Genomic DNA, 7,547 nt, shown 5'->3' on the forward strand with positions numbered 1-7,547 from the left:
TACCCAGGCGAGCCGACTTTCGGGTGGTGTAGCCATTGTTCTGCAAGCAGGTATCGCAGCGAGGGAAGTTGCCATTAACAGTCACATAGAAGCCGTTGCTGTGACCATTTTAGCACACAAAACCATCACCATTTGTTCACTATACATTCCACCACACTCACATTTTACTGTAAGAGACCTAGAGCTAATTTTAAACCAGCTACCAGAACCTTTTTTAATCGCGGGTGATTTTAACGCACATAACACGTTATGGGGTAGCAAAACAAATGACACCAGGGGACAAACACTTGAAGATTTTATCCTAACAAATGACGTATGCCTGTTAAACACTGGTGCTGCAACTTACTGTTCCCCAAGCACAGGAGCTATGAGCTGTCTTGACCTGGCGCTGTGCTCCCCATCTATATTTAACGACTTCCAATGGAGTGTTATCGAGAATCCTTACGGTAGTGACCATATGCCTTCTATTATTAAAAAACATCTCCTTTCCCCACCATACCATCGAGATCACCCCGTTGGAAACTTCATCTAGCAGACTGGCCTCTCTTCACTGAAAAAGCCAGTCTGGATGACATACCAGATGGATTAACTATAGATGAATTAAATGAAAAAATTACTGCCAGTATACTTACTGCAGCAGAACAGACAATCCCTCAATCCTCTGGCGTTTTAGGGAAAAAATTAAAACCCTGGTGGACGAACGGATCTACAGAAACTAAAAAGCTACAAAACAAAGCGTGGGACATCTTTCGGCGATAACCAACACAAGATAACCTCCTATTTTTCAAAAAAGCAAAAGCGAAAGCCAGGTACACACGCAGGCAAGCCGAAAGACAGTCATGGAAAAATTATATATCATCCATAAATAGCTCGATAACATCCAAAAGAATGTGGGATCAACTTCGTAAGTTTAGAGGGAACTACACGCCTTACACGATCCCCATACTCTCACCCCCAGGCAAGCAAACAAACTTAGAAGAGCAAGCAAACATATTAGGGCAGCATTTTTATGACATATCAAGCTCGGCAAACTTTTCTCCTAAATTTCAAAAATATAAGCAATCAGCAGAAAAACAAAAGCTTCCGACAACAGGAAGTTCCGAGAGGTCGTATAACACCCCCTTAACACTCCAAGAACTCAACAGGGTACTCACTTCTGGCAAAAAGACAGCTCCCGGTCCAGACAGAGTACATTATACAATGCTCGCACATCTCTCCCCTAAAGCAGTGGATACCTTACTTCGCTTCTTCAATGTAATCTGGGAAATGGGAAAAATGCCGAATGAGTGGAAGAAAGCAATTATAATCCTTTTCTTGAAAGCTGGAAAGCATCCTACAACAGCAACCAGCTACAGGCCTATAGCACTCACAAGCTGTCTTGCAAAGTCATATGAAACAATTATAAACATAAGATTGACATACGTCCTTGAAACCGAGAACCTGCTGGACAACCATCAGAGTGGGTACAAGAAAGGGTGCTCTACAACAGACCATCTAGTCCGGCTAGAACACGAGATACGTACTGCCTTTCTACACAAACAATATTGTCTTACAGTTTTCTTCGACTTAGAAAAGGCATGTGACACAACATGGAGGTTTGGTATTTTGAGGGACTTAGCGGATTTAGGGATCCGCGGTAGAATGCTCAAATGTATAGCCGATTTCCTGTCCGACCGAACCTTTCAAGTGCGTTTAGGAACGGTGCTCTCACGCATATTCATCCAAGAAAATGGTGTGCCACAGGGATGTGTATTAAGCACAACACTGTTTGTCATAAAAATGAACTCGGTGAATAATGTAATTCCACCATCTGTTATGCACTCGTTATATGTGGATGATCTACAAATTGCATGTCGTGCATCGAACATGGCAACCTGCGAACGGCAAACTCAAATTACATTAAACAAACTCACGCAGTGGGTCTGAAAACGGTTTTCGTTTTTCAACTGAAAAAACAATTAGTGTTGTGTTCTCACAGAAAAGAGGCCTGCAACCAGATCCCACGCTTAAGTTACAGGAAGCCATACTACCGGTAAAACAAGAACACAAGTTTCTGGGCGTTCTGTTTGATAAAAAGTTGAACTTTCTTGCGCACATAAATAATCTTAAAATTAAAAGGAACAATGCACTTAACATCCTCAAAGTCTTGTCACGGAAGCGCTGGGGCTCTGACCGTAAATGCCTGCTACACATCTACCGCTCTTTAGTACGTAGCATATTAGACTATGGTAGCATCATTTATGGATCAGCCAGACCGTCTTACATCCGACGACTTGACCCAATTCATAACCTTGGACTACGACTGGCAAGTGGTGCTTACAGAACATCACCTGTCCAGAGTTTATACACTGAATGTAATGAGCCCCCTTTACAGCACCGCAGAGTGTTACTAACGTTTTCCTATATACTTATAATCCAGTCATCACCAGAACACATATGCTACAACATAGTCACACAGTGCAACTCACGCTTACACTACACAAATAAACCAAACATGATTAAACCGCTTCTGCTGCGATATGAAGAATACTGTCGTGATTATGACATTCCTCATGAGGTCCTTCAGGTTGCTAAAAGGCCACAACGATTACCCCCATGGTGCGAGATCATAGAGTTATGCGACTGGGCATTAACCCCTCTAAACAAAAATGACACCCCACACGAACACATCATACAAGAATTTCGCGCTCTTCAGGACAAATATAAAAATTACATGGAATATTACACTGATGGCTCTAAAACAAAAGAACACGTTGGCGTGGGGGTCGTGACAAAAAATTGGGAAACAAGTATTAGACTACCACAGCACGCCTCTGCTTACACGGCGGAAGTCTACGCAATATGGACTGTAGTTAAAAAGATCATCGCTGACAAACACAAAAACAGTCATATACACTGATTCCTTAAGCACACTGAAGGCTCTACACGTGAAATCCGAATGTGAACCCCTGTTGGGGGATATATTAAACCTGCTAACATCCAACAAATACGGCAGATCAATTAGATTTTGCTGGGTACCAAGCCATGTTGGAATACCCGGCAATGAAGCAGCTGACAGATGTGCATCAATGGCAACATACAAAGACATAAACACAACACTCCCATATAAAGATAGTATGCGCGCGATTCGGAAGGCCGTGAGGTCAAAATGGCAACACGAATGGGACCATTGTACAAACAACAAGCTACACCTCACTAAACCCGTACTTGGCGAATGGAAGTCATGTAGTCATCAGGAACGGTTCATTGAAGTAGTCTTATGTCGACTACGAATTGGGCACACACACCTCACACACAACTTTTTACTCACAAAAGAAGACCCACCAATATGCGAGAATTGCCATGAACCGCTCACAGTCATGCACATTTTACTGACATGTAAACATATCGAAACAGAGAGACGAAACCTTTTGCAGAACTTATACAAATTGCACATACCGTTACACCCTGCCTTAGTTTTAGGAGATGATGCACTAGTGCCATTGCCACACCTTTTTAAATTTCTAGAAGTTACTGGCTATTTAAACAGGCTATAAACAAACACAGCCTTTGCTCTTTTAAAATTTTTATTCATAACACCTTGTGTTTGGCGCAGCATAGCCTTAGTCGCTTTTGCGCCACTAAACCCCAATTAACTAAGATCTAACATTGACTCAGGCAACCAGAACTATTTTTCTCTAACATTGACTCAGGCAACCAGAACTATTTCAGTACTCACATGCACATATAGAGGTAATATGAAACGAGGTTTTACGGCGCGAATTTAAGCGGGACACAGCGAGATGCATAATACTCTTAACCAACTAGCCCTCCTTAGCTCCTTCAACACACATAGAGATAATGCGCAGCCTTAATATGACGGTGATACGGCCATTGTTGACAAAAAAGCGAGAACGTCTAACTACGTGCCACTTCAAATGAACTTAGAGTTTCGACCGAGAAATGCCGTTGACAGCGCGCAACGTTATCACTTTCAGCACTAGCTGCGCCATTATACCGACGATATTGGGTTTTTAGCTACGATCACAGAGCAGCATGCACCGCTGTAACCATCGCCTCAGCACCCGATTTTCTAATGCTTCTATACGCTTGATAAATTACCGGATAATGATAACTTTTTCACCTGTCTGACTGACCCGCAGGCAGAGCAGTCAGTGACGGTGCGTACAAGCAACGGCAAATGTCGTAGAGCTAAACCTGGCAGAAACAAAAAAGGCCGCCGAAACGAAAGCCAGAGTTCCTTTACGAATGAAAACGTATCCTTGCTTTTCTTGGCTCGTCATCGTCGCGCCCAGAGTGAACTGAAACCTAGAAATCAGCTGCATGAATGGTACGACATTGGTGGTCGACAAAGCGGACGGAAAGCTTCGCACGACTTACAGTTGAAACCGCGTAGAAAAACACGTGCGCCGGGCATGCCGCCGATGCCGCCGCGTCGTCCGTCGAACCGGAAGCTGCAAGCAGACGACGCGCCCCACAATTCCCTGCGATTGCTCGTTTTACGGGTCACCTATTGACCAATCGTGGGCGGCTCGATGCATGGAGGTAAAAAATACTAGGAGGGAGCGTCACGTGATTCCGCTAGCCTCGGCAAGCCAACCTCCTCTGAAGCCACCCCTCCCTCTCTCAGGGGCCCCGTGCGCGGTGCCTTATGGGGCGGAAAAGGCCCACAAGGTTGCCGGAACATTCGTGATTGTTTGGTACGTGGTAACTTTTAGTGGCGCCTGCCGTCACAGGCTTGGAGGCCCGTATGCGGGTGGTGGTTTTCTGCTACTGCGCGCGTCGTTCTTCGCTTCAAATGCGATACCTTGAGAGAGAGAATAACATTTTATTGATTGGACAGGAAAGGGGTGTTGGGAGCGGGTGGGTGGGTCCCTATTCCGAGACTCCACTGGCCAGAGCTGCTCGCCGGGCCTGCTCGAGTAGACCCCTCTGGGTCTCCAGGTCCGCGCCGGCGATGCCTTGAAACGTGGAGCAAGACTGGGGCGCCTGACTCATGAAGACAGAAAATTTTCAAGACGTCACTTGCGCTTACCACCGCGGTTAGTGGAGTTGCCAGCGCTCGCGGATCGAAACCCGTCCACACGCCCGAGTGTCGTCTATTTTTCCCTCGTACTCAAGTTTCGTCAAATCAGCTGTTGTGCACCTTAAACTGCGGTGCGTATTATCGTGCTAATTTTTGTCCCGCTGTCTTGCACCTAGGAAGAAACGAGATGTTTTGAAGGACGCTTTTTGGCGGATTTTCGCTTACTCCACTAAGCGAAAATGCAACAAGAAACCTAGCTCTGCTGTGCGTCTTTTGTTTTGAGAAAAATAAATAGCATTAGCCTGCATTCTAAACGCCGAAGTCGTCGCCGTTTATTCATATTTGCGTGCACTATTTTCTACGATTGTATGGTGCGACGACGCTGTTGATCGACGCGCCTCGGGGATCCACTATCGTTATGTAGTAAAGCAAATGGACGGAATTTGTGCATTATCTAGAGTTTATTCAGCTGTTTTCGAATGTGAGTATAGCTTCACAGCAGAATTATGTCCGAGAGTCAAACACTGCCAGGAGGACCCTTCTCTCTGCTAGTGTGAAATGGCATGAAAACTGAATACATATAGCGGCAAGAGAGAAATGGCAGCATTCATTTGCACTTGTGGATTCATTGTGTTGCTGGTGTGCTTGTACTCTGGAAAGCACATTTTTATGACAACAGTAATTGTTTCATTCTTTATTCAATGTTTATTGCACCTATAGAAGCCAGAAGATTTCACACAAATTTATAATATAATATATAATGTATTTCACATTCATAATACAAATGAAGTACATTGCAGAGTATGCACAAAAGATAATGAACAGCAAGTAGGAAAACTTATTGTGCCACTGCTCAATGGTATCAGTATAAGTCAGCATACTTGTATGCAACAGGACATTTGTATACAATAATGTTATACAAAGTAAACTATATCACACATAGTATTGGTACCTTTAATAAAACTCTTCAATGGGATCAGCTTTCCTTGAATGTCACTGCTGCAGTTTAGCTGACAAATGCCTTGTATGCAACATCTTCGCTACAGGGTTATAATTGTACAATATTTATATCTGCGATGTACTCACAAATATTTAAAGGGTTTGGTGATGGTGCATGTCAGAAAAATAGGCAATACATATTCAGAAATAAAAAAAATAAGAGTGGTAGTCCACAAAGTCAAAGATGAAAAAATTGATGCGAGGTCAGACCCACAAACTAAGTACGTCAACACTGAAATACAATGCATTTTGCTGCAAGTAAAATGTACAACAAATCTTATGTTTTATCACATATCTACAAAAAAATCAGCACCGTCGAAGCTGAGTCAACACACCACAAAATTAAGAGGCGACGGCTCTATTACATTGTGAACCTCAAATGAATGAATATTTCACGGTATTTAAAACACCCATTGAGTGGTATACACCAAATGTTCGTGGTTGCAGTGAATCTGGCCTCATAAAAGGCTACTGTAAAGCAAGTAAACAAAGTGAGCACATTCAATTATTTTGGAAGTAGTAAAACCAACGGTATTCCAGGTGACGGAGGCAAATTTCCACAAAGGTCAGGTAAAAGGCATACAGGATCAAACTTTGAAAAATACATTGTCATCCTCAATAGTATACTTAGCTCATGCCTAATGCATTGAGAGCAATCATAGCATGCCCATGTCATCGCACAGTTTGCTCTAGTGAAAGGTAGGCCAGCTAACCTACCGTCATTGTCCATACTGTTTAGCTTGGTGCTGAACAGAACAATTGTTTAAGCAGAATTCGCATGCAGGTGATTCAAGCTACAGCATTCAGCAAGACAACAAGCATGTACTTGCGCAATTTACAATAAGGCATCATATTTCTCCCCTAAAAAAAGTTTGATGTCTGCATACAACGCTCTTGAACAATATATGCGCTTTACAAAGTCACTAAAAAAACAAATGCCTTAACACAGAACTTGGGGTGAGGTGGGGGGAAGGTTCGTGGTTTGCACTCGTGAAGCGCTGGCTTCACGAGTGCAAAGGTGCGGGTCTGATTCCCAGATGTAGTTGCATTCCTGTGAGCGCAGAATGCAAATGCGGTTGTGTACTGGAGTTAAGATACATGCCGAGGAACCTCCAGGCAGTCAAAATTAATCCAGAGCCCGCCCTGCGTCTACTACAAACAAATACGTACCCTTCACCCGCCCGCCTCCACCTTATATTCCCTGAAGTTTACAGTACCCCCAACTGCCGGTGCTGTGGCACTCACCCGGCTATGCTTCCGCATATGCTGTGGGAGTGCCCAGCACAGTACACACATATTAACACCGCGACCCTCTCATCGAGGCTTGCGTGAGGTTCTGTGGAGCTCCGCCCTCGACGACCAAATCTGGGCGACCCAGCACGCCCGTGAGGCGGCGGCGAGGCAAGCCCTCGACGTCCCCTCATGGGAGGCTTAGGGCCGGTCATCATAAAGTGCTGGTTCTACAAGAAAAGTTTATTCCTCCTCCTTAACACAAAACCTGGTGGGACTGCCGAAGTTGATA

The sequence above is a fragment of the Dermacentor silvarum genome, chromosome 1, assembly GCF_013339745.2.
Source record: "Dermacentor silvarum isolate Dsil-2018 chromosome 1, BIME_Dsil_1.4, whole genome shotgun sequence".
Lineage (NCBI taxonomy): Eukaryota > Metazoa > Arthropoda > Arachnida > Ixodida > Ixodidae > Dermacentor > Dermacentor silvarum.